The 27897-nt window shown below is 41.2% G+C and overlaps 1 protein-coding gene, 1 long non-coding RNA gene and 1 pseudogene across 32 annotated transcripts in view; 1 reads left to right on the forward strand and 2 right to left on the reverse strand.

The window, feature by feature from the left end:
* Positions 1–27897, reverse strand: part of Ppp6r3 (protein phosphatase 6, regulatory subunit 3) — a 114445-nt gene that overhangs the window by 84311 nt on the left and 2237 nt on the right. The window lies entirely within an intron of this gene.
* Utp3-ps1 (UTP3, small subunit processome component, pseudogene 1) lies at positions 21838–22586 on the forward strand (annotated as a pseudogene).
* On the reverse strand, positions 26364–27318 carry Apoa2l1 (apolipoprotein A-II like 1). Its single transcript, NR_176828.1, has one exon. It is a non-coding gene; the product is annotated as an apolipoprotein A-II like 1 (long non-coding RNA).

The raw sequence follows: 27897 nt of genomic DNA on the forward strand, positions 1-27897 counted from the left end.
GACAAACTCCAGATGTGTTTAATACCCCAAAAAAGTGTATTTAAAAATCTTAGGATAATAAGAAATGAGATCCAGAAGAACAAAACAGTATGTCAGCACAGTACTAAGACTGCTGGGCAGAAGAGGGAGGGGCAATCAATGTGAAAATAGGTCTACAAACAGAACTAGAAACCTGTTTTTTGGTTTTGTCAATGTCTACTCCCTAAAGGACAATCTACAAACAAGAAGACAGTAAAATCAGGAGTGCCAGAATGAAACAGAACACTGACCAAAGATACTATACTTGAGACCTAAATCTCACCCTCTTCCACATTAGCAGATGCCCATAAACTTTTAAAAAACAAAAACAAAACAAAAAAACAGCTCTTTGAACTGGGACAGTGCACCCCAGTTGCACTGACTATCAAAGGAGCGACAGGACCAATGGCAGGACAAGAAAGGTCACGCCCTACCCAGGACTCCTTCTGGCTCTTCCTCTCCTGGCCAGCAAGCAAGACCTTTACACTTCAGACTAAAAAGTGAAACTGTGTTGTGAGTGAGAGGAACTACCTTAGGGGGAAGACAAGCAGCAGCACTTGGAGATGACTTGAAACTTTACTGGAGGGCTCACTAACCAAATGAGCCAGACTGGTGATGTAATGCTATAATGCCAAGGCTTATAAGTCCTGCCTAGCATGGCCCCTACCTATCAGCCACTCCCACTTGTTAGCCTTACAAGTTTCATGGTTTGGTTGGAGGGTAGGTTGTAGAGTAGATGGCGCTCAGTGGTTAAGAACTCAAGTTTGGGGGCTGGGGATTTAGCTCAGTGGTAGAGCGCTTACCTAGGAAGCGCAAGGCCCTGGGTTCGGTCCCCAGCTCCGAAAAAAGAACCAAAAAAAAAAAAAAAAAAAAAAAAAAGAACTCAAGTTTGACTCCCAATATCCATAGCTTCCCAACTGCCTCTAACTCTAATTTCAGGGGAAGTGACAACTTTTTCTGGCCTCTGAGGGCACTTATACTTATTCAAGTAAAAACAAACAAACAAATGTTTAGTAATAGGAGTTCCATCTAAGCAGTTCAAGAAACTTCCAAACAACTGACTCAGTACTCTGTACATGTATGTGTTCAAGAATGCTGCTGAAGATGATACCCAGACCTCAAGTATTTCGTGCACCTCCAGCCTCTCCTTAACGTCTTCAGAAACTGTTTGCTGAATTATTCTCCTTCACAACACTGAACACATCCCACTAAGGAACTGCTGAGTGATAATTGTTCTACAGCACCTCAGAGGCAGTGACTATGCTTCAAATCAGGGTCACACACAACTAAAACCAAGTCTCCTTTATTTCCTATCATCAAATATATTTAAATTTTTTGGCTGTTAGCATTTTCATCTTTATTTCACTTTTGAATGCTAGATGTGCATTTTTGGGCTGTAATGCTAACTAGATGAGAACAACTTATCTGAATACTTTATTCAGTTAAGATGACAGTAACAGATTTCTTCACTGTGAAGTGACCATTTTCTTTGGTGACTCAGTAAATAATCTGCAAGAACACATCTTATAGATGATGCCCTTACAACAGTCACTTTAGAGTTTCTGTACTTACTGGAAACTGACACTATGATATTTACAAGCAAGTTTTATTTGAGACAGTGTCTCATATAGTCCAGGCTGGCCTCTAACTCACTATGTAGCAGAGAATGACGTTGAACAGCTTCTGCATTTATTAGCCGCCTTTGCAACTTCAGTAAGGTATGCCCAGTCTGCCCACTCACTCTTTCCTGAATCTATTATTAGTATGAACTCAGACTCTTATAAGCACCATTATTTATCATGATCTTTACAACGTCCCAGCTTTGGCTGTGCAAGCTGTCCTAGGAGCTTTTGTGTGTTTTCTGATCAACTTAATTCGTCTCACAGCATGTTCCTGGTTCATATAATTTCTTCTCTGTCACTTCTCCCAAGAAGTCCTATTTCTGGTCAGTGCAAGACATTCAGAAATGAAAAGCTAAGAAGTTCACAAATAATAGGCGGTATCACTCCCTCGGTTCTTGTACTGTGGAAGCATAAAAGAATGATAGTTCCCAGGGTTAACTCTCCATTTGTGCATCCCTAACTGCATATGAGCAAAGTCAAAGATTACCAGACCACTCCAGAAAGCCTAGCATGAACAGTAGCAGAGTAGCCAGATGGTGGTGGCCTAGACCTTTAATCTCAGCACTTGGAAGCAGAGGCAGATAGATCTCTGTGAGTTCGAGGTAAGCCTGGTCCACAGGTAAGTTCTAGAACAGCCAGGGCTGTTACACAGAGATGCTCTGTCTTGAAAACAAAAACAAAAAGAGCCTCCTGTGGGTACCACTTGCAGATCCCTGTACCTTAAGTTACTGTAATAGACCTGAGCCTACTTACTGTAATCATTAGACTGGGAGAGGGGGATAATGAATTCCAGCTGCAGGCTTAGTTTGGTTTTAACAGGCTGTCAGGCCGAACTAGCTATTAGCACACCAAGTGTGTGGATCTCTCCATCTCCCAGAAGCAGAGACTACAGGTGTGCCAGTAGTGGGCTTGCATGTGCACTAACCCTAAAGGTTCATTTGCTTAGGTGCCCACTTGATGGGGAAATACTTCTAGTACCACGCCTGTGTGTATGTAGTTAACTCTGAGTAAAATGGATTAGCCTTTAAATTGTAAACAACTGTTAGCTAGATGGAGTTTCTGGTTGTGATATCTAAGTAGCGCCAACATTGCCAGGTTAGTTTCCCTGTTTGGCTGTCACATAGGAAAGTGCCGAGGGCAGAAACACTGGTCTATGGTCTCCAGGTACCAGTGCTGACTTGCAGAGTTCACTTCATTTTTCCTGCATGCAGCATGTATCATCAGTGCCTTCGGAATCCAGATAAGGGAATCAGGTCCCCTGGAACCTGTCATGTGGGTGCTATGAATTGAACCGAGGTCCTATAGAAGAGCAAGCAGTGCTCTTAACCACTGAGCCATCTCATCTCCCCAGCCCCCAAACTTTTAAACCTAATATTTCAATAAAGTCTTGTCCTCTTGAAGAAAAAAATAAAAACAAAAACAGCATCACAGCAAACAGAAAAATGCAAAAGAAAACAGAAAGGCTGTACAACATACATTTAAAAACCTCAGAGCAGAAATTAAAAACTGAATAGAAAGGTTGTAAGATAAAGAGAGCAGTATTGGGTATTAAATAAATAATTGGAGCTAATTCAGTATTGAGTATTAAAGAAACAATAATCAAAAGATCCTAAAAGGAGACTTGTGCAAGCGCTGTCAAAGTTCATGATCCAGTCACAAGAAGAGTAGCCTAGGACTTTTACAGAGAATCAAAAAGATAAGAAGCTTTGTCCACTGGGCCCTCCCTAGAGGTATCCCAACTCATTGACAGGAACCTCTTCTTGAGGCTCCAAGCCAAGTCAATACAACATGAGATTTGGCTCAAACTGCCTGCCTTATATGCTTCAGGAATGCCAGAGATCCCTCACTGTTTCTGGACTGGTGACTGGGTCTACATCCAGAGGCATCAGTACCTTCCTGGTACTGTTAACCACTCTTACAGTCCTTAAGGTGGCCAGTATTGCAGCCCTGGTGCATGTGTCCCATGTCACATGAAACCTGCAGATGCCCCACTCCCCAGGGACCCCTGCTGTTCCCATATGCTAATCTATCAAACCTGGACTGTGGTTTCCACTGTAAGTGAAGATGAGGTCGTCTCTCTGACTGCCTCCAAACCCCTCAACATCTCGTGGCACGACCTCACTTTTGACCTGTGCCAGCTGGTGGCAAGACTTGACTCATGGACATCCCCACCCATGACGGGAGTGCTGGCGGAAGCAAACTACCCAAATGGGAGAAAGAGGGCTCTGGGCTTTGGGGAGAAGGGGGGAGGGATGTGCATTCCCTGCACAGAGCTATCACTTAAGTTCACTGACGTGGGGGTCCATACCAGCTTTACTGCACTGCCTGGGGATGCAAGACTACAGGAGACACCTACTGGAACCCCTCCTCCTCTTGGGACTTGATCATGGTAAAAAAAAAAAAAAAAATAATTACTCTACTGAGGGACCCTACCAGGGGAACCGAGGTATTGAGGTATCTTCTGTGCAAATGCTACCTATAACCCAATAATCAGATTTACTCAGAAAGGCAAAGAACCAACAAGATGGCTAAAGAGAAAAACTTGAGGACTCAGGTTGTACAAATTATGATATGATGGCCAAGATGAGAGAAGGGCTAGCCAAACAGAAGAGAGAGAACAGTCAGGGCTGGTTCAAAGCTTGGTTTAACTCGTCCCTTGGCTAACTACTCTCATATCTACCTTGTTAAGACCCCTAAGTGTTCTGCTATTGTTGACCTTTGGACCCTGCATATTGAACAAGTTTATAGCCTTCATAAAAGAGAAAATAGGTATAGTACAGCTGATGGTCCTGCGCCAACAATATGAGACCCTGAGGACAGGACCTAAAAAAATATGAGTTAGTCACCAGAGACTCCCCCCTCCAAGCGTAGCTCCAAGATTGGAACTTGTACAAGAAAAAGGGGGGAGGGGTTGGGGATTTAGCTCAGTGGTAGAGCGCTTGCCTAGCAAGCGCAAGGCCCTGGGTTTGGTCCCCAGCTCCGAAAAAAGAAAAAAAAGAAAAAGGGGGAAATGAAGGACCCTAGTTCTTACTGAAGTGTAAGAGCTATTAAGAAGCTTGGTCTGGTAAAAAGTAGATAGGTTATAGGGTTCCTGTGAAGGACCCTAGGGGCTTTTGCCAGCCTTACACCCACGCCTCAGGTCAAGATTAGGCCAAGTACCAGCTTCCCACCTTAGGTCAAGTTCCATTCTCCACCCACAGTTCTCAGGAGAAGCAGGGACATTCTTGAAAAACCACAGAATGTACTGACTGATAGTCACCTGACCCTCTGGTCCCAGATAGAGTTCGAATGCATGTCATATGCTTGCTAGCCAATAGATTCAAAGGTCAATATGCTTAGCCAATTAGTTTAAACTGTAACCTTGCTGGTGTTACCTGTACCCCCAAAACGTATAAAAATTGCTTGTTATAGCCATTTGGGGTCGCCTTTTAGTCACTTGCCATGAGGGGATGATTGAAGGTGGACCCTGACTCGCCGGAAAAATAAACCTTTTGCATTTGCATTGAACTTAGTTCTCGTGTCTCACTTGGAGGGAGGGGGTGTCTCCCAGTAGTTAAGACTCACTTTGAGCCTTACAATTCCTTCTACAAAATATTTCACCTTCATTGTTTGGGATTAAAGTCCCAATACTCAGAAATTTGAGGCATGGCTATCATTAAGTTCAAGACCAGGCTGGACTACACAATAAAGACTATGTTTCAAAAACACACATTCCCCTTTCCACTCAATTAAAGCAGTATATTAAGATTTTCTTTTTTTAAAAAAGGGCTCATATATTTTATGTTGCCCTCAACTTCTATAACGAAGTATTGCTATCTTTGCCGTATGATTAAATGAGTTCAGTATCTTTATAGGAAGAAACACCGGAGAACTTGCTCTCTGAGGAAATGCAGAGTAAGAATATATCAACAGACAGAGTCTGTAGATCAGAAACTGTCCCTCACCTAAAATCTGCATTGTCCAAAACTCAGATCTTGACTTAGTCTCCAGAACTGTAAATAAATTTCTGTTCTTTAAATACTCAAGCTATGATATTTTGTTATAGCTACCTGTTCAAACAAAAAGCAAGAGATAAACTATCTCCAATTCAGAAACACGTGCCTAAAAATATCAATCAAGTGTACACAGAAAGGATCCATGGCTTTGTTGATCCATGGCTCAACAAAGAGTACTGCACTGTTCTTGCAGAAGACCTGGATTTGGTTCCTAGTACCTACATGGAGTTTAACTCTATTATTTCCCGTTCCAGGGATTCTATGCCCCATTCTAGCCACTGCAGGCAGCTGCATGCATATAGTGCATATAAATTCATGCAGGGAAATACTCAAAATTTTTAAAAAACAAGCATTGTGGGTCTTTTTTTTTTTTTTAAAGAATACATTTTAAAAAACTGGGCATGATGGTCCTCCTCTTTAATTCTAACACTCAAGAGGCAGAGGCAGGTGGGTCTTGAGTTCAAGACCAGCCTGGTCTACAGAGTTCTGGGACAGCCAGCGGAACACAGAGAAATCCTGTCTTGAAAAAGCAAACAAAACGAGTACATAAGAGGGCTGGGATGCAACTCAGTAGTGAAGAACTTGTCTAGCATGAAAATAGCCCTACATTCCCTTCCCAAGATGTTACCTCCCAAGAATACACAGAAAGGAGCAAAATAAATTTAAAAATAAACAAATAAATAAAATCTCAGGTTTGCTTGCTTTCTCACAAAAACTGCAGACTGCTCCTCCAGAGGAGGAGCAGCAACAGATTACACAGACTCTGGGATATAATCACCCATGCATGAAAGACAAAAAAACTTTCCAGGGTAGGATAGAGGAGGAACAGCAAGATCCAAGGCACAAGCAAGGGCAAGAGGTCTGACTTCAGGATGAGAAGTTCCTCAGAAAAACAGAGTACTTGAGCACACAACAGAATCTAATGCCAAATCACAGACAACTGCATTAAAAAGGCATTTTCACTAAATATGCAAAGTCATTTAAGAAGGCAAAGTATGTAATATACCACTGTTATAAATTGCATGACAGTCATAGATTGTCCTTTTTAGGTTTTTACAACTGCGATAAATACCGTGACTAACTTGGGGAGGAAAAGGTTTATTTTACCTCACATTTCATCATGAACCTGAAGGCTAGAACTGAAGCAGAGGCCATAGAAGAATGCTGCTTACTAGTTTGCTCCCCATGAATTTGTTCAGCCTGGTTTTTTTTTAAATTTATTATATATATGTATATATATATTTACACACACACACACACACACACACACACACACACACACACACACACACACTGTAGCTGTCTATAGACACACCATAAGAAGGCATCAGATCTCATTACATGTGGTTGCTGGGATTTGAACTCAGGACCTCTGAAAGAGCAGTCGGTACTCTTAACTACTGAGCCACCTCTCCAGCCCTTGGCCTGTTATACTACCCAAGGCCACATTCACAGATGTGGTACTGCTAGTGGGCTGGACCCTCCCACATCAACCACTAATCAAGAAAATTGCACACAGGCCAATCTGATAAAGGCAAGTTTCAATGAATGTTCCTTCTTCCCAGATTAACTCTAACTTATGTCATGTAGACAAAAAGCTAACCAGAACAATGATAATGCTAACCACTAGTTTAACAACAATGTAAAGATCTACACTGGAGGAATAATGAGAAGCAGTGAGCAGTATTTACAACTATAATCTCAGAAGGTATGCACCAAGCAAGAACTCTTCAAATACGCCTGGTGAGCGAGCCTGCTTGCTTGCTTTCCCTTCATGGCATAAAAAGTCTGAAATATAAACTGCTTTTAGGAAGGAGGTTGGGGGAGGGGGGCGGGAGCCAATTAATTAGGAGCTGCTACTGTCCATAACTAAAGAATTATAAACAAGTTCTTTTTAATCCCAGCACTCAGGAGGCACAGGTAGGTATATATTTCTCTGAGTTCAAAGCCAGTCTGGTCTACATAATGAGTTCCAGGGCAGGGTTACACAGAAAACCCCATCTTGAAAACCATAACAACTACAACCAAGAAACAAACAAAACAAAACAGAAAACAAACAAAAAAACATGTTCTTAACAATTCTGGACAGGGAAGCGGCATAGGCTACTAAGGCCGCAAAGTCATACTGGCTATTTCCTAGCTCTGTGATAAAAGATATATCATCTAACCTGAGAATCCATTCCTGAACTATAAACATGGCATAAATGAATGCTATACTTTCTTCTTGGCTTGACAATTCCTGAATCTAATGTAACAATCAAAGCAGTATGACAGCAATGATTGAAGGATGCAAAAGAGAGAAAGAAGCAAAACTGAAAACAGTATGTGTGTATACATTATCTGCTTTACATCAGATAACGAGAGAGTGGATCACTAGGGCTGCTACTGCTAAAATGGAGAAATAAGTTGGGCATGGAAGGAGTGGCAAAAGCTAGACAGACTACTGAGCAAACAAAACAAGGGTTCAGATCCTAGCTTCAAAAAAAAAAAAAAAAAAAAAAAACTGAACTAAAAGTATCCAAACTCTGACATAAGATCACTGAACAAAGGTAGCAAAGCCCCCACCTCTAAACAATGTCTGTCAAGGAAGGGGCTGGGGGGGGGGCAGTTAATTAGGAGCTGCTACTGGCTATAAACTAAAGAAATATAAAAGTTTGACATATGTAAAGTGAAGAGCATGGGAATCTCCACTAAAGATCTGATTTCTAGGGGCTGGGGATTTAGCTCAGTGGTCGAGCGCTTACCTAGGAAGCGCAAGGCCCCGGGTTCGGTCCCCAGCTCCGAAAAAAAAAAAAAAAAAAAGGATCTGATTTCTAGGAAATTATATTTTTACATCAGAAAGCTCAAAATGCGAAAGAGGCTCTCAGAGAGCAAGACTGCTGAGGAAGGGAGTAAGGACAGGGCCACAGCAGCTATGAGAGGCACTGATGATTTGACAGCTAAAATAGCATATAGCTGGGCCTGGTAGTTCAGCCCTTTGATTTCTAACACTCAGGAGGCAGAAGCAGGAGAATCTCTTGAGTTGGTAGAACCAGACTAGTCTACATATCAAGTTCCAAGATAGCCAGGGTCACAGAGAGACCCTGTCCCCGAAACAAACAAACAACAACAATAGCCATGTAGTTTAGCTATCCATTACTGAATTATTCTCTTGGAGAAAAAAATGGATACAAAAACCCATTCCCTAAAAATAATCAAGTCAGGAAAACTAATATGCTTTCATTTTTAAATGTATTATCATCTATCATTCCTTACAGAAACAATACTTCTCTCAACAGACATAAAATTTACCCCTACCATAAATCTTACCTTCTTTTTCAATACTACTAACTGTGGTGATAGCTAAAGAATGCAAATATGACACAGGTGTAAAAGTGTCAGTTAAAGTGTTAAGAGACATAGCTCAGAGGTAGAGTGCATGCTTAGCATGCTTAAATCAAAAGTCTTGGGTTCACAGTCTCAAACACACCTGCATACCCCATAGAAAACTGGTTTAACCTAAAACAGAACAGAATCTCTCAACTGAACAGCAACTAAATGTATTTGCTTAATCATAAAGGCTGAGAAAATAGAAAAATGAACATTTACAACTCACAACCCCTTACCTTAAAGAGAATAGGAAAGGGATCATCCTAATCAGGCTTGTAATGGACATCAAATTTATTGAAATCAAAATTTTTACGGGGTTGTGGGGGAGGGGGGTCCCTGTACTCTGCACTCATATAAATTTTAAAAAGCAGACCACACCCTATTGGTGCCAAAGAGGGAGAGAAGCTACTCCATAATATTCAATGTTGACTTCCTGTACGGTATTGGGCACAACAAAACTATGCCCACACTACAGACAAGTGATAGCCAAGAGTCCAGATCCACAAAATCAAGACTTCACTCCCTGCCATATCATAAAATCCTCAGGCCACCACCTTGATTATTTTAATGTGGCTAACTGATCCCACTATGCATGCTTCAAAACACTACTCAGAAGAGACCAAAGACAATGAGATAATCCATCTACATGAAGGCTTGCTTATCACTTTACCATCAATGTCTAGCATGCTGTGAATAAAAACTTACCTATAAACTTTGAATACAAACATCATCAACACCCTACGTGGTGACGCACATACAATTCCAGTGCATAGGAAGCTGAGACAGGAGAAGCTCAAAGCCAGCCTTGGCTACACAGTAAGTACATGATCAACTTAGGCTGCACAGCAAGAGTTTGTCTAATAAAAAGGGATTGTAAAAACATCCATAATTGGGAGAAACCGAAAACTTAAAAAAAAACCCTCTACATCTTCAGAAATACCCAACACTAAAAATTATACACACATACCTGTTACTTTGTCAGGTAACTTCAGAAACACCAACCACTAATACAGGCCCCAGAAAGAATAATAACATTTCTAAACCATTAACCAAAGTCATCACATAAAGACTGTAAAGAGACTACTATGTATAAAGTACAAGCCAAGGTAAGCCTCCCTACCACCTTAGGAAGGCCGTATCAGTAGGTGATACACTGTAAGCAAAACTTGGCACCTGACTGGATTACATCACTGTCTGGCTATGTTCACTAGGAGCACTAACTTCAGACACAAGAAGCCAGCTCAGTCTAACCTACTATGAAAATACAACCAAGTCACAGATTAGTAAATTAGCATACAAAGTCAAGAGCGGAGGACCACCTATACCTGTTACAGCCACAGTGAATGAGGAATTTCTACACACTGGTCAGCCCAACTGAGGTTCCTGCTCTTAACACTTTCTCAATGTCACCAAAACTTTTATACGGCATATGAGCAACCAAGTGAGTGAAAATATATTAGAGTAAATTTCTTTCTTTTCTTTTTTCAAGACAATCTCACACTTTGTAGCCCAGGGCAGACTAAACTCTCTATGCACATCAATTTGCTGCCATTCTCCTGCCTCTGCCTCCCAAGAGCTGGGATTCTAGACATACACCAACATGCCCTTTTTCAATAAACTAGTATCATTCATAGATTGATCCTCTTCATTATAGCAGCAGCAGTGTAATCAAAGGCACATCCCTTTAAGTCCAACAGGCAAGTCTTGACTAAGGTGGCACAGAGGATCTGTTCTAGGTAGAGAATCTCTTCTCTTTGTGTTTGTCTTACCTACAAAATGGGAGACTTGAGACTAAATCATCACTTTCCAATATGATCTAAGCAATAAGGAAATATAAACAGTATCAGAATACAAAGAAAAACAAATCAAAGAATACCACCAGTCTCAAATTTTTAAGAAATTACTCAAATAAATTTAAACTGAAAATGACAGAGAATTTAAAGTTGCTCAAAGCCAGATGTGATAATGCACACCTTTAACCTCAGTACTCAAGAAGCAGAAGCAGGCCAGTCTCTTTAGTTTGGGGCCCTCACATACACTAGGCCCCATGCTACATTCAGAGCTCTCTGGCATCAGACACTTGCTTCAAACCAAGTAAAATTTGATGTGGCCTTGATGGAAGATGTGCTCGTTTCTAGGTACAATCAGGTAAAATGGGATGTAAATTCACTCACAAATCTTATAAGACATCATATACCTTTTCCCTGTGGTGTCGCCCAGTATGTATATAAAGCAGGACCAAGTTCCCCAAAGAGAATCTTAGCAGCCTCTGAAAAAGGAATCCTCACTGACTGACATACATTCTAAAGGTGGACGCCCCCACAGGGTGACCAGGTAACAGTTCTTTTCAAAGGCTCACTCTACAGCCTGCTCTGGCTTATTATACCAGACCCACTGGGATGTTTTTCAATAAATGTTTTTCTTTAAATAAGAAAAAAATTCTTAAAAGATTTTGACTTATAGCTTTAAAAAAAAAAAGACCACAAAAACAAAAAACAACCTCTAAATCCTTTCCTGAAGAAGTTTGTCCAGTATAGACTTCCCCATGTAAGACTTCCCCACTAATGACCATGTAGTTTTCAACTCTTGCTTTTATCAAAAAAGCCTCATCTCCCAAATGTGGAGCTGCTGGAGAACAGACATGGGCTTCTCTTAGGTCACACCCACTTTCTTCCCGTCATTTGTGCATGTGAACGTCTGTTTCTTCATATCCATCAAAATGCAAACATGATTTCTTTTCTCTCTGGGTAAGGCTAGACATTGTTCACATTTTTAAAAGTATGTTTCTATGTGTCTGAATGCAGTTTGCCTGTAGAGTCCAGAAGAGACAATGAGATTCACTGGAACTAAGTTCCTGGCAGTTCTGAGCTACAATGCAGGTGCTAGGAACTGACCTTGTGTCTTCTGCAAGAACAGTGCACATTCCTAACCAGTCAGCCATCTCTCCAGCCCCTATTTTTTAAATTTTTAAAAGCCATTTACACTTCACTTTTCTGCCAAGTGTCTGTTTATAGTTTTTGTCCATGTCTAGTGGGCTGGGCTGGTCAGTGCTTTGTAGTAATTATTTTGATAGCATATGACAGCACTCCCTTTCTAATGAATTACACTCTGGTACTATCTGTACCAGCCAACCTCAAGTCAGGCTCACCCAGTTACCCTTGCAGTCCTCATTTTAACCTGCTCTCAGTGCAGTTCACCAAGAGACACCTCTTCCCACCTGCCCCCGCCGACCCCCGTATTGGAATGAGAATGTTGGCCTCTTTGACCACAAATTCTTCTTTCTCCCTGGCCATTCTTTTTATCTATACATTACTATCCCAGGAGCCTTTGAAAGTGCAGACTGTGTACACTCTTTATCAGTCTTCCAGATTAACTAGTCCTGAAAAAAATTTGCAAAGCTTAAAAGATCCAAAACAAGCTTTAAGGAAGGAAGAGATTTCCACTGGCTTCTTTATGATCTTGAGGCTCTCCTGCCTCCAGCTCTTCAGCACATCCTAGCAGCACACATCACAACACTTAGCCGTTTCTTAAGTGGATCTATAAATACAATTCTTAAACCAGTAGGATTGTCTCTGTACTTTAAACAAGATGTCCAAGTAGTAGACAGTTCCCATGATTGTCTAAGAGTGAACTAACTATCAACTAAGTAAACTAGTACAGCCAATCACCCAACCAAACCTTCCATTCACCCAAGCTCACTAAAACACACCTCAAATTGTGAGACAGACTTGGCTCCTCTCTGCCACACCTCCAATCTAATCATCAAACTTTATAGTTCCACCTTCAATAGCCCTTCCCTCCTCCCAATTTTCTGCCACTGACTAGAAGATGGACACAGCCCCAAATTTACTTCTACTTTTTTTTTAAAGATGTATTTATTTTATATTTGTTAGTACACTGTAGCTGTCTTCAGACACACCAGCAGAGGGCATCAGATCCCATTACAGATGGTTGTGAGCCACCATGTGGTTGCTGGGAATTGAACTCAGGACCTCTGGAAGAGCAGGCAATGCTCTTAACCGCTGAGCCATCTCTCCAGCCCCAGCAGTCAGTGCTCTTAACTGCCTGAGCCATCTCTCCAGCCCTCACTTCTCTACTTCTTTTTTTTTTTTAAGATTTATTTATTTATTACATATAAGTACACTGTAGCTGTCTTCAGACACCAGAAGAGGGCATCATTGCAGATGGTTGTGAGCCACCATGATGTGGTTGCTGGGAATTGAACTCAGGACCTCTGGAAGAACAGTCAGTGCTCTTAACCGCTGAGCCATCTCTCCAGCCCTCACTTCTACTTCTTACTTGGGTTCTTTCTTGGTCAGAGTTCTCTACTGCTCAAATGTGCAGTTTGTGATCTATGCTTTCTGTGTGACACACAAATAAGGCTTCTGCACATCTGAACAACAGTGAATTTGAACTGAGATGTGCTATGAAGAAGAAACAACAGTGGACTTCAAAGATTAAATAAGGGGCTGAGGGTATGGTTCTGTGGCAAGACGCTTGTCACAATACTAGGCGCAATTCCTAGTATAGCTCCAAGATTAAATAAAACAGAAAAAGATTTTTCTCATTAATTTATTTATATTGATTGCATACTAAAATGATAGTGTTTTGTAGCCAAGCAGTGGTGGCACACACCTTTAACCCTTAACTCAAGATAGTGGTCTACCTGGTCTAACGAAGAACAAGTTCCAGAACAGCCAGGGCTACACGCAGAAACCCTGCCTCAAAACAAACAAACAAATGACGTATTTTGAACATACTGAGTTACACACACACAATTCAAATGGCTGGTGATACAATAAATAAAGCAAGACCTACTGTCCCATACACACACACCCATATATATGTATTATGTTTATTATTCTATTTTTACTTATTACAGAGTCACTAGGAAATGTCAGTATGAAGCTGGCACTGTCTTGAAGGTTACACTGAGGGCATCAGCTACTCTCATAGCCACATTTTCTTTAACCAGGTATGATCAAATCATAGAAAACACTGGACCTGGCAAAAGTCAGGTATTTGGGTATATGTCAAATAGATTATGGGCAAAATTGGAACACGATCAATTAAAGACAAAGTATACATTAATGGGAAGTGGTTGGCACTCGCCATTAATCCCAAGACTAAGGAAGCAGAAGCAGGTGTATGAGTTTAAGGACAGTCAGGGCTACAGAGTCAGAACCCTGTCTTCAATAAAATGTAAAGCAAACAAAAAACTTTTGAATAAAGGATAAACAATAAATTTTTCATTATTTCTTAGTTCAGTGGTATTTTTTTTTGTTTTGTTTTTCCTTTGTTCTGTTCAGACAGGCTTTTTCTGTTTAGCCCTGGCTGTCCCAGAACTTGCTCTAGAGACCAGAGATTCACCTGCCTCTCTGCCTCCCAAGTGCTTGAATAAAAGGTGTTATAATTAGCCTTTATGTATGAACACATTATAAAGAGCTGTCTATTTCTTTAGTAGTAATCACCCTGTCACTAATATTTCTAATTTTCACATAAAAGTTCCCTTTAAGACTCAGAGACTAAAGAAGATTAGATATTCAAAGTATAAGAAATTTAAAGAAATTTCAGAATTTTGAGAAATCAACTCTTACTGAATATCACAACTCAGAAAGACCCATGAAACGATGGTAATAGGTGGTTCAGCAGAAAAAAAGCAGACAGCAAACTCAGCTCTTGCCAAGAGTAATCAAGTTGACCCATGCCATACTACTGGAAAGGGAATGGTTCCCAAAATGACAGGATTAATACCCAACAAGACACAACATTTTTTTCGTATGTCCTTTAAAAACAAATTGGGACTGGAGAGATGGCTCAGCAGTTAAGAATACTGGCTGCTTTTCTAGAGGACACAGATTCAGTTCCCAGTGCCCACATAACAATTCACAACTATCTGTAACTACAGTTCTAGAGGCTCCAATACCCTCTTCTGGCCTATGCAGGCACTACACACATGGAACGCAAAACATTCATTCAGGCAGAAAAATAAAATAAAAATAAAATCTAGCCAGAAGGTGGCAGTGTATGCTTTAATCCCACCTTCAAGTTCCTGACCCACAGAACTACAATGTTTAATGTTCTCTTCTGTCTTGAGTTGCTGTACTGGGGTAATTGTTATAGCAGTGAATAGAGAACTGACAGGAAAAAGTCCTCTGTAAGTAAAAGTCCATACACTCTTTATGAACAAGGCTATCCAGGCAACCAATGTAACTATGAAAAGAATCTGTGAGACAAGCCCTTGGCTGGATAGGGTGAGGCAGGAGGATATCTGGGGCTTGTTAGAATGACTGACCCATGAATGACCCTGACTCAAAAAAAGTAGACACTGTGGAAATGATACTCAAGGTTGTCCTCTGGCCTCCAAATGTTCACACTCAGAAAAGGCTTGACCTCATTTAAATTTGTGCAAATTTAAACCTCCATGGGTGATGCACAACTGCCTGTAAATCCCAATTCAAGGGAGTCCAACACTGTCTTCTCATCTCTGACAGTACCCACACATATGGAATATGCACAGACAGACATGCCTGTGTGCATAATAAATAAAACAATTAAAAAATAAACTACTACATGACACAGCCTCAAGATGGGGGTTGGGGTGAGGGTTCAGAACATAAGGTTTCTTTCTGTAGTAATGAAAATAGTCTGCAGGCCTAAAACCATAGATGCTTCTGAAATACTTTAACACCTTTTTTTTTTTTTTTTTTTTTTGCTTGCCTGCCTTTTGTTGTCTCACTGTATTGCCCTCACTGGCCTAGAACTCGTAGAGATCTGTCTGCCTCTACCTGGAGTGCTGGAATTAAAAACCATGTGCCTCAACACCTGGCATGAATCATGCTTTATTTATCAAACAATTCCAAACATTTTCATTTGAGCTTCACAACAATCTTGTGTTTTTTTCAGTTTTCACACATTACTGAAGTACTGACTAGTTTTGTGTGTGGGGTTGACACACACTAGAGTCATCAGAGTGGAAGCAGCCTCAGTTGAGGAAATGCTTCCATGAGATCTAGCTCTAAGGCATTTTCTTAATTAGTGATCAATGAGGGAAGGCCTAGCCCACTGTGGGTGGTGCCATCCCTGGGCTGGTGGTCCTGTGTTCCTTCCATAAGAAAGCAGCACCCGCCATGGCCTGTGCATCAGTTCCTGCCTCCAGGTCCCTGCCCTGCTTTAGTTCTTGTCTTGACTTCCTTTGGTGATAACAGCATGTAAACAGAATAGATGACCCCCCCCCTTGTTTTTTTGTCATTATGTTTTTTCAAAGTAATAGAAACCCTAACTAAGACAACTAACTAACCCAGTGTTACAGTTAGAAAGCCATTAGGCTAGTATTCAGAATGCTTTCCTGCATGCTGCTAGTTTCCAGTTCATCAGAACCAAAGCTTGCACTGCATGTGCAGGCCCACCTTGCATGTGCAGGTAGCTATTACACTTTTTCATGCTTAACACTTGCACTTATACTATTTACTAATATAGTCTATGAATTCATTGTTGAAGATGCTCACTGTAAGAAATGAGCCAATTCAACCTCAACAGTGTAATAAGCGTGTATGACAGAATCTGCTTTGGGTGTCTGGCTATAGTGTGTTCTTAGTGAAAGAGTGGGAAGAGGGTAAAATACAAGAATCACAGTAAAACACAGACAAAAACAAGGGCCAGCAAACTTAAAGCATCTCTGTAAACATTCATTTTAAATTTCAGGGTGTTGTATGCATGCTCCACAGTTCAGAGAACAACCTGCAGGTGTTCTCTGCTCTCTTCTACCTGATGAAAGAACTCAAGTAGTCAGGCGTGGTGTATGGGGTTATCTGCTGGGCCATCTCACTTGCCTCAGGAGGCTGAGGCAGGAGGATCCAGTTTTAAAGCTATTTTAAACTACACAAGGAAGCCTCCTGTCTCAATGACAAAAAGTCAAGTTCCACAGACCAACAGTAGAAGTATTCCTAACAGCCTGGAAATGGAAATGATAAACTGTCCATACAACAGACAAAATGGAAGATCAAAGGAAGCACAGGACAGGGAGATGGCTCAAATGGTGAACTCCTTGCCAAATAAGTATCAGGACACAAGTTCAAATCCCCAGCAAGTACCTACTGTCCCATAGCTGGAGAAAGACATCCAAAGCAAACCTGTGGCTTTCACACACAAATGCACACACATGTATGTGAACGTATATACAAGAAAAGTATTTTGATACATATTAAAACATGGAAGAACCTTGAAATATGCTAACTGAAAAAAGCGAGTCACAAAAGATTACTGTTCAACTACTCACATGAAATGTCCAGACCACACAGGAGATAAAGATAATATTCTTAGATTGTGTTGATTACACAGTTCTGTGGGACATTAAAGTCTATTATTAAATTACATAGTTTAGATCATGTTATATTTTAGTTATTTGTGAGATGAGATTTCATGTAATGCAGGCTGGCCTTGAAGTCAAAGAGTAATGAATGATTACTCTGAACACTCCCAATCCTCCTACCTTGACCTACCAGTGTACTAAGCTAATGCTTTTGGTTTGGAGCTGTTATTTTTAAGACCCCTAAGGTGTGGCTCACCAAACTGGTAAATATAAAATGGTTTGACAATCCAAAAGAGCCATCAAGGACCATTTGAGAACGTTTGTACTACCTCTGGAATTGAAGCTGGACATGTCCCAACAGCCTCAATACTCCAGTGTGTGCCCTGGAGACATGCTTTCGCAATTTGTGTCAAAGTTGTTGACAGCAGCTTTCTCTTGCTGGAAACAATCCTATTTTCTGACATCAGGACAATAAATGCATAGAAAGCAACATACTCAACAGGAAACACAACACAAAGTGAAATGAACTTCACCTGAGGTGTAGACACACCTCACTATCTTCCTCAGCTCTAATAGCAGTTTTTCCCCACCCCTTTCCAACAATGTAATCTAAACATAGAAGACTCACACTGATGTGCAGCCCAGCCCTTTCTCTCCTCTAAACTCTAAATGCTGTTTGGGTTGGGGATTTAGCTCAGTGGTAGAGCGCTTTGCCTAGCAAGCGCAAGGTCCTGGGTTCGGTCCCCAGCTCCGAAAAAAAGAAAAGAAAGAAAAATGCTGTTTGCTCTCTGAAGTGACCCAAAGTGAATGAGCCCAACTCCAACTCCTGATGTGGCTTTACAGCCTGCTCCTCTACAGCCTTCCTCTTCCCGCAGCAAGCCAAAGTCCCTATTGTCATCCTTTACTTCTCTTACACCCACATCCTGTCTGCCAGCAAATCTCATCTGTTCTCCCTCCAAGAAGGACTCAGACTCCAACCACTTCTCCATACCATTCCTGGTCCCCTTCTGCCCAAGCTGTTACCACTGCTCCCCTGGATCACCGCCATGGCCTTCTAAAGCCTCTCATGACAGCTGCACAGCGACAGCTATTCTTAACTCAGCTGCAATGGGACCTTTCTGAAACCAGACCATGTCACACCTCTGGCTCAAAACAGACCTATTTTACCATTCTCTCCCAAGGATCTTCCCACCCCTTTATAGCACTCATGCATGCTGGACTCATTGTAATGATACCCCACATACCCATGGCCTCTTGCCTTGAGCTTTCATCTTCTAGGCAAAGTGTCCTTCTCAGGTAGGCCTAATCTGAGCATTGCCTTTCAATCTGAACAGCCTGCCCCTTTTATCTTCTGCTGGCTCCTATCAGTATCCAGATAGCTACTATACTAGTAACTCTCTGCTGTCTTCCCCACACTAAAATCATACATTGTATAAGGACAGGAATACGGGTCTGTTTTGTTCATTATTAAGACAGAAAGTATTCAAACATCTGGAAAACAAAATGGATTGTCTTGTTGTTTTCGAAACAGTTTCTCAGTGTAATCAACCCCAGTTGTCCTGGACTCAACTTGTAAACCAGGCTGGCCTCAAACTCAGAGATCTACCTACCTCTGCTGGGATCAAAGCTATGTGTGACCAAGCCCAGCTTCCAAAAAATGGATCTTGAGAACAATGTTAAAAGAGAGATGTTCACAAAATAAGATTCAAAATTATAGTTTAATGACATGCAAAAATTCAGTCATTATATAAGGAGACATTCATAGATGGCTACACAGAAGTAAAGAAATAGAATGCCTTGAGGAGGTCAGAGAGAAGGTGGTTGGGGAGGACACAGAGAACCAAAGGGAGTAACAATACTTATAACTGGCTAAAGTATAACTATCAGTTCTAATTTTTCTTATCTGTACCCATCATGACATACACTTTTTGAATTCATGAACTCATTATACTTGAAATTAAAAACGAGATGTGAATGGGTACTACAGTGCACAAGTGAACAAAGTAAAGCCCTTCAAGCACAGTCACCTTTGGCTAGACTGTGGCTGCTTTCACACATAATAGCAAAGGAGCAGCAGGGACTATTTGCCAACTGAGCCTTAACAGGAAATGTTTGCCTATGTTCCTCAATGGAACTATAAAATCATGATGTAAAATCTGTAAAGAAAATGAGTATAGCTGGGAAGTGGTGGTACATGCTTTAATCCCAGCACTCAAAAGGAGACAGGTAGATTTCTGAGTTTAGGCCAGACTGGTCTACAGAGAATTCTAGGACAGTTAGGGCTACTCAAAGAAACCCTGTCTCAAACAAGCAAACAAGAAAAATAAATAAAGACTGCATCATCTGCAGACCTGCACCTAGTCTTCAAGGCACATATGTGCTTATTCACATTATGTTGAAAGACATACAGCTCAGCCAGGTGGTGGTGATACACACCTTTAATCCCAGCACTCAGGAGGCAGGAGCAGGTGGATCTCTGAGTTCCAGGCCAGTGTGGTCTATAAAGTAAGTTCCAGGACAGACAGGGCTACACGGAGAAACCGTGTCTCAAGAAAGGAAGGAGGGGGGTTGGGGATTTAGCTCAGTGGTAGAGCGCTTGCCTAGCAAACGCAAGGCCCTGGGTTCGGTCCCCAGCTCTGAAAAAAAAAAAAAAAAAAAAAAAAAAAAAAAAAAAAAAGAAAGGAAGGAGGGAGGGAGAGAGACAGGGAGGGAGGGAGGGAGGGAGGGAGGGAGGGAGGGAGGGAGGGAGGGAGAGGGAAAGGAAAGGAAAGGAAAAGAAAAGCAGACAGACATGTAGCCCTACAGAACAAAGAAACACCACAGCAAAGATAGCTATGTTTATATAGTTCTGGAAGCCAGTAAGAAAAAGACTGTAAAGTTTGCTTTTATTTGTATGTCTGTGCCTGTGTGTGGTTTGTACATACATGTGAAAACAGTGCCTGCAGAGACCAGATGGGGTGTCATATCACCTGTTAAAGGAGTTATAAGTGAGCTGCCTGCTTGCACGTACTGGGAATGAACTCCAGTCCTCTGGAAGAACAGTACAAGCTCTTAATCATGAGCCGTCCCTTCAGTCCCAAAACAGAGATTTTAAAGATAAATGTTTTAGAAATCATACTGCAAAACCTCACATTTATGCCTTCTATTCAGCCAGAGAAAAAGCATTATATTAATATGCAAGTGTATCTATCTACATGTAAAGTAAACACATAATATATTCACAGTTTAAAGGGAAAAATTTACAAATAAATTCTCCAAAATTTCCCTCAACAAAAATCCCCAGCAGCCAGAACTCTTCTAGTTGGCCAGAACACACATCTCCCCTTAGGGCTCTCACTGGCCTCACAGAGCTGCTTCTGTGCATAGCTCTACTATCAGACGGGAGAACAGTGAGAAGAGTGATGCAGGTACAACCGTACTCAGGCTGAACTGAGGCCAACACTACTCATTCACAGGTAGGAGACAGGCAGCAGAGAAGAAGACAGGTAGGAGATTCACACAGCTGGGAAACCACATGTGGCAGAACTCAAGACTACTACCTGAGGTTTGTGTACTCTTGACCACAATATATTCTGAACTGAGGACAGATGTCAAGCCCTCCATGAGCTCATGTCTATAACCATAAAAGGTGCCAAATGCATAGGTGCTGAACTTACCTGAAAGTAAACATCAATCAGAAAGGCCTATAACCCAGCTACTCAAGAGGCCAAGACAAGAGTACTACAGGTTTTGAGTTTCATAGCAAGATCCGGCCTAAATAAAAATTAATTAAGTTCACAATATGTTATCTTCAAGAAAACAATAATTACTGCTTGGTCTTCTGGCCAAGACCAAGTTAAGTGCACTAAGCACTCTTTAAAAAGAAAAAGTCAGTACCAGCTATCTATAACAGTGTAAGTAGTCAAAGCCTCCACTGGGGCAAATCCAGCTCCACCAAACTTATGATGTACAGATGTCCCAGTTAGGCACAGTGGAAGCCTCTACATGCTTCCCCAAATGCTCTTTTAATCACAACTCCAGCTAGTATCCAGACATCGGTCTCGAACTGGTAAAGGGGAAAGGACTTTCTTAAAAACTAACCAAAGATGCTCGCTCTGGCAGCACATATAATAAAACTAGAACACTATAGTAACCAGTCTGGTTACTGTACAAGGATGTAACCTTGCAAGAAACCACAAGGATGTCACACAAATTCGTGAAGCATTACATATTTTTCAGACTATGGCTCCAAATCCTGAGACCATCAGAGTCAGCAAAGGAGAGGAAGAGAGAAAGAAGCACAGGGATTCAGCAGCATCTGGTCCAAGTCCTCCAAAAGGATGATTTTGGAGTTACTTGGGTGGATGCCTTTGCAAAACTGGTGTTCCAGGTAGATAAAAAAAGTTGAGACTCAGGATGTAAAGAATTTGACTAAGGGGTTGGGGTTTGGCTCAGTGGTAGAGTGGTTGCCTAGCAAGCGCAAGGCCCTGGGTTCGGTCCCCAGCTCCGAAAAAATAAAATTAAAAAATAAATAAATAAATAAATAAAAAAGAATTTGACTAAAGTGTCAGTGAAAGAAAAGCTGAAAATGTTGAGAAAAGAACTACCAGAGCTCTTGGAGCTGACCAAAGACCTGAGAGTCAAGTTGTCAGAAGCGAAGAGTGAGTTAGAGCCATTTGGAAGCTGGTACCTGGTGACTAAGTAAGAATACCCTCTACATGAACTATTGCTCAGTGTCAGCTTTTACTTGATCTTGAAAGCCAGGAGAGTGCCTGCATGTGGACATCTAGTTATAGAAAAGCTTGTTACCTACAGAACACTGATCAACAACCAGTCATTGTGGAAACTGTCCTCCAAAATCTATCACCTACTCGTGCAGCCAAGGATGTTGTTGTAAACAAAGAACTGAATCTAAAAAGTAAAATTAACCAAAACCAAGCCAAAGCCTGTTTCACAGACTGCCATGCTGCTGATTTGACTGAGTCTGATGAAGCTGCACTAGTACTATAAGGAAAAGGAAGACAGGCAAAAGGTGAAGAGAAGAGAATAGTGTTGAAGAAGCAGCTCTCAATGATCAAAATGCAAAGAGCCATACCTACCAGATTGCTAAAAATAGACGGCTTACACTGAGGAGAAAAGAAAACTGATAGAAATCCCAGAGTAGATAGGGAAAAGTTCAGAAGAGCCAAAATTTGAAGATGAGGCCAGGTTTGTGGTTTTCATAGAAAAGAGCAACAGTATAGTGGTGAACTAGCCAAAATTTGTGCTGGAGTTAAAAAGTATATTGTTTAAGTAAAATTGCTCCTTAGCCTAGTTTTTGGCAATTATTTTATATCAATGAAAATATTTTAAACTTCAAGGCCAGTCTATTCCAGAACAGTCAGGGATATACAGAGAAACCCTGTCTCAAAACAAGTATTTTAAACAACAACAAAAGAAACCTAACCAAAGTTTGAAAAGAAATATTACATTTATTTCTTTGTCATGTTAAGGGGAAGGAAACAAAGGCATGTATCTGGAGATAGGAGGAAAACTTGCTAGAGTTGGTTTTCTCCTCCACTACATAGGTTCTGAAGAGCAAACTCAGAGTGAGGCTTCTCAGCAAGTGCTTGATAAAAGCACTGAGCCACCTCACCAGACCCCTTTCATCAGTATAGCTCTCCACACTTGCAGCACCGTACATTATGGTCAGCAAGAACCTAGAGGAATTTGGCAAGCTGAGGCAGGAGCCTTTAACTTTTTCTCACCTTAAAGTCCAACTTGAGCCACAGCCCAAGAACCTTCATCATAATGGAGCTGGGGAGGGGGCAATATCAGAGACAATGGGGGCAGAGACAACACACAGAATGTAGAAGACTTGATAGGTCTGGAAACGGAGTTAGCATTTTCAAGCAACAAATATCCATCTTGTTATCTCGCAGCTGCTTCACCAGCCTGGGAGAACCAGTAGTACTTTTTAAACCACCCAAATCAAGGAGATTCATCAAAGTAACCATTCTGAGAAACAAAGAACCATTTTTATATTTTTTCTTAGTAGCACCAGGGACTCAAACCTAGGGCCAAGAACAAGCTAGGCAAAAGTGCTTTTTAAATATTTATTTACTTGTATGTGCTTAAGTATATGTATGCCTGTGTGCCACATGCGTGCAGGAGCTTGCTCATGTCAGAGGATATCAGATCCCCCACTGGAGCTAAAGGCCGTTGTGAGACATCACATGGGTGCTGGGAATTGAAGCCAGGTCCTCTGCAAAAGCAGCCAGAGTTCTGAACTACTTAAGAAAATCTTGTTAAATTGCCTAGGCAGACTCTGAACTTGCTATCCTCCTACCTCAACCTCCCAAGAAGCTGGGTTACAGGCCTACACCAGACACATTTGTTTGTTTCCAAGACTTCTAGCAACTTCAGCTACCCAAAGTTCAAACAAATAAGCCAGTCAAGCAATAGCAGCCCCTTTCCCTAAGGCTTCTACTTAAACCATATCTGGCCATGCCAAACTACTGCTTCTAGAACCCTACTGGGATGCCTTCTGCATCTTTAAAACTTCTCTAGATCACTTAAAACTCCATGTAATGTGATACTGTGTAAGAGATGTTATACTGTACTATTTAGGGAATAAAGGGAAAATGAACTTGTCTGTATGTTTAATACAGACAGATACAGAACAGCAACCATCCAAAAGCTGAGGCACAGGACACAAAAGCATCACACAAAGCATTGAAGTGGGAGACACTGAAGATCTGTGAAGTGGCCAATGCCACAGCAGATCATACCTAAATTCACATTTATTACAGGAACTCAGTAAAGTGCTCCACCTGTGGCAAATTCAAATTTGGCTTTTTAGAACGTTCTGAAATGTAGAAAGTCCATTTAGTCCACGCTGTGTAAACATGGAGCCCAATGATACAGAGGGATGACTATATAACACTGACAGGCTTTGTTAACTGTAACTGCCAAGCTCTCCCTCTAGACCATAGGTCCTTAAGGACTGTTCATTAATGAATTCCCTAATACATTTCTGACAAAGAATAGATTCAGTTAAGACAACTGCTGATCAAAAGTCATGAAGACTAGGAGCTGGAGAAATGGCCCAATAGTTAAAAGCACTTCTACTCTTGTACTAAAAACAAGAAAACAAAAACAACCTAGGTTCAGTTCTCACATAGTTGCTCACAAACACTTGTAACTCCAGTTCTAAGGGATCCATCCAATGGCCTCTGCAAACACAGCAGCACACACACATAAATGCAAACACTCGGGGCTGGGGATTTAGCTCAGTGGTAGAGTGCTTGCCTAGGAATCGCAAGGCCCTGGGTTCGGTCCCCAGCTCCGAAAAAAAGAACCAAAAAAAAAATGCAAACACTCATGCACAAAGTAAAATGAATCTAAAAAAAATTAAGACTAGAAGTAGATGGCATGATGGCTAACAACTACAATCTTAGCACTTGGACGGCAGACACAGGATGACAAGACCCTGCCTCTAAATGGCTTCCCAGTATAAGATGGTAGAAACAGGACAGTGGTTAAGTATTGTGGGTGGGCTGACTGCAGTCCTCAGTACAACTACAGGCGCAAGGTTCAGGACTGAAGTCAGAAGGCATCTCCATGACTCCTGTCTTAGAATGTGTGCAGATGGTACCATTTAGTGCTAAACGTATAGGTTTTTTTTAACAACTTGCATCATACCAACTTTAAATACAGGCAAGGACCTCTGTCCCCCCCCCCCCCCACTTCCTGCACATCTCTCCAGGAAAAAAGACATTCCTCCACCTGCATCAGAGTCCAGGACAGAACTCCTTTCCCACTGGACATGGCACTAAAAGCTGATCATACCATATACTCCCTCCACTCTATCCTCAAAAGTTAGAACTGGGTAAACAATGCAGGGCTAACTCTCTGGGGAAAGGCTTTCATTGTTTAAAAAAGCAGGGGTGGAAAGGTATCTAAAAACAAAACTGACAGTTGATCATCAAGATAATGGCAAAATTTTTTAAAAATACTACTGATAATAATAAAACTCAAGAGTAGTATGTTATTTGGCACTGGGGCAAATCCTAACTTGCTGCTAAGTTTCAAGCTCAACATGACAATGTATTTTCATGAGGTAAAGGAGAAAGTCTCAAAGTTACACTTCAAAATGTATTATTATAAAGCTAAATCTTTTTTTTTTTTTTTGGTTCTTTTTTTCTGGAGCTGGGGACCGAACCCAGGGCCTTGCGCTTCCTAGGCAAGCGCTCTACCACTGAGCTAAATCCCCAACCCATAAAGCTAAATCTTAAAGCATCTGACAGATGATATACTGATACCCTGTTTTCCTACCACTAACCAACCTCCAAGGCAGGATCCAGGTACTACAGACCCAGTTTCCCAAAGATCCTGGAACTAAGCCCTCAGATCTGCACTGACAACAGTAGTTCTAAAAGGCAGTGGCACTTCAGTATTGTCTAGGAAGATTATCAAAGTACATTCTCCCACCTGCAAGATGGGTCAGTGGTTAAAGATGCTTACCATAAACCTGATGACCTGAATTGGATCCCTGGGACCCAAATGGTAGAAGGAAAGGAGAGACTTGCAAAAGCTGTCCTCTAACATCCACATCTGTGTGCACTGCAGTACATGTGCACCTACACATATGCACATAAGAGCTCACATATACATAATAAATCAATTTTTGAAAAATTAGTCTTAACTCTACCACTAATTTCTAGAGGTGAAGTTCAACATCTTCAACACGGTCTTAAAGTATCCCAAATAAGTCTCATGTATGTTAATCTATCATGATGTCAGCACTACTGATATTTAAGGCTGGATGGTAGCAAGGGATGGAGAAGGTAGGAGGGTGGGTTTACAATATTCTGTGCACTGCAGGTTTAACAGTAGGCTTGACCTCTACCCTCTACAGCACACAAGAGGTATGATAAGCCAAAAAAAATGCTTCCTAAGGGGAAAAAAAGTTGGAAAACTCTCACCTAGTATAAAGCACTTGCCTAGCATGAGTAGGACTAGAGGTTTAACTACCAGGACCACAAGAACAAGAAAAAAATTATTTTACTGATTTTTTTTTTTTACTGATTTTTTTTTTTTGGGGGGGAGGGAGGGCTGTCTCATTGTTTCTTTGAGATAGAGTCTCATTATATGGCCCAGGGTCACCTTGAACTCCAGGCTCTTCCTGCCTCTGCCTCCCAAGTGCTGGGATTACAGGTATGTGCTACCATGCCTAGCTCCATTTCTTTGGGTACTACAGATAGATTTCAGAGCCTCATGTATCTTGATCAAGTGCCTTACACAGCCAGACTCCACAATCTAGGGCAATCTTTGTGGGAGAAAGAAAAAAAAGAAAGAGAGAGAAAGAGAAAGAGAGAGAGAAAGAGAGAAAGAGAGAAAGAGAGAAAGAGAGAAAGAGAGAAAGAGAGAAAGAGAGAAAGAGAGAAAGAGAGAAAGAGAGAAAGAAAGAAAGAAAGAAAGAGAGAGAGAGAGAGAGAGAAAAAAAAAAACTTCAGGGGGCTGGAGAGATGTCTCAGAGGTTAAGAGCACTGACTGCTTTTCCAGAGGTCTTGAGCTCAATTCCCAGCAACCACATGGTGGCTCACAACCATCTGTAATGACTCCAATGCCCTCTTCTAGTGTGTCTGAAGACAGCTACAGTGTACTCATAAACATAAGTAAATTCTTAAAAAAAAGAAATGCTTAAATTACCCCTTTTCATCTGTACACATTACATTCAAGCATACTGTTCCACATAAACATGTATCTATCATGGATTAATGAAAAAGAAAGGAACGTCAGTTGGCATCTTGAGATAGGACAGATAACTGGAAGTCAAAAGGTCTGGTCAGTATTTCTGATATTCTTTAAAAGAAAAGCAACTTCTCAGCCTCCACTGCAGCTGAGATCTTGACACACAGGGGCTAGGCCAGACTCCTGCCCTCTTCATAAAGTAAACTTGGTGCTGAGTTTTAGTTGAACAGATATCTGGAAGGACTTCTTTATCATTTACTCTTCCGAAGTGTAGTCAAATGCAAAAATATAGATCAACATACACTGGTAACATCTGAGATTTCAACTATCTCAACTAAGTTAATCACAGAAGATCCAAGTTGATTATCAACCCTAACAAATACTGTTTTAAGGAAGAAATGCTTACTTGTAACAACACATTTTTTTCTAGAGGAAACCCAAAATACATCTTAAAGCAACTAAGTAAACCCCACTTAAAGTTCTAACTTCAGTGCTATCCATTTTTTGACCAACTGTACACTGCTCCTTAAGCAGTTAATGCAAACTAGCAAGCTTTGTTTTTGTAGCTGATTGGTTTTTGTGCAGTTGGGCAGGGGGTGCTTTACTTTAACAGCTAAAGCCTGTTAAAGCAATCAGTATATTCAAGTCTACTTAAGATGGAGTCCATCAAAATATGCTTCCCCAGTGCATAAAGCAATCCAAGTCATAAGCAACTATCACCAAGAGTTGTCCTCTTTTCGAGTACCATGGAGAAGGTACAAGGCAGACATTTAAAAAGCTGAATTCAGGGATGACAGAATGAGTGAAAGACACTAGGGTTCTTGGCCAGACACAATGAAGTGCGGAATAGGTCCCAAAGCACTCCCAC

The sequence above is a fragment of the Rattus norvegicus genome, chromosome 1, assembly GCF_021556685.1.
Source record: "Rattus norvegicus strain SHRSP/BbbUtx chromosome 1, alternate assembly SHRSP_T2T, whole genome shotgun sequence".
Taxonomy (NCBI): Eukaryota; Metazoa; Chordata; class Mammalia; order Rodentia; family Muridae; genus Rattus; species Rattus norvegicus.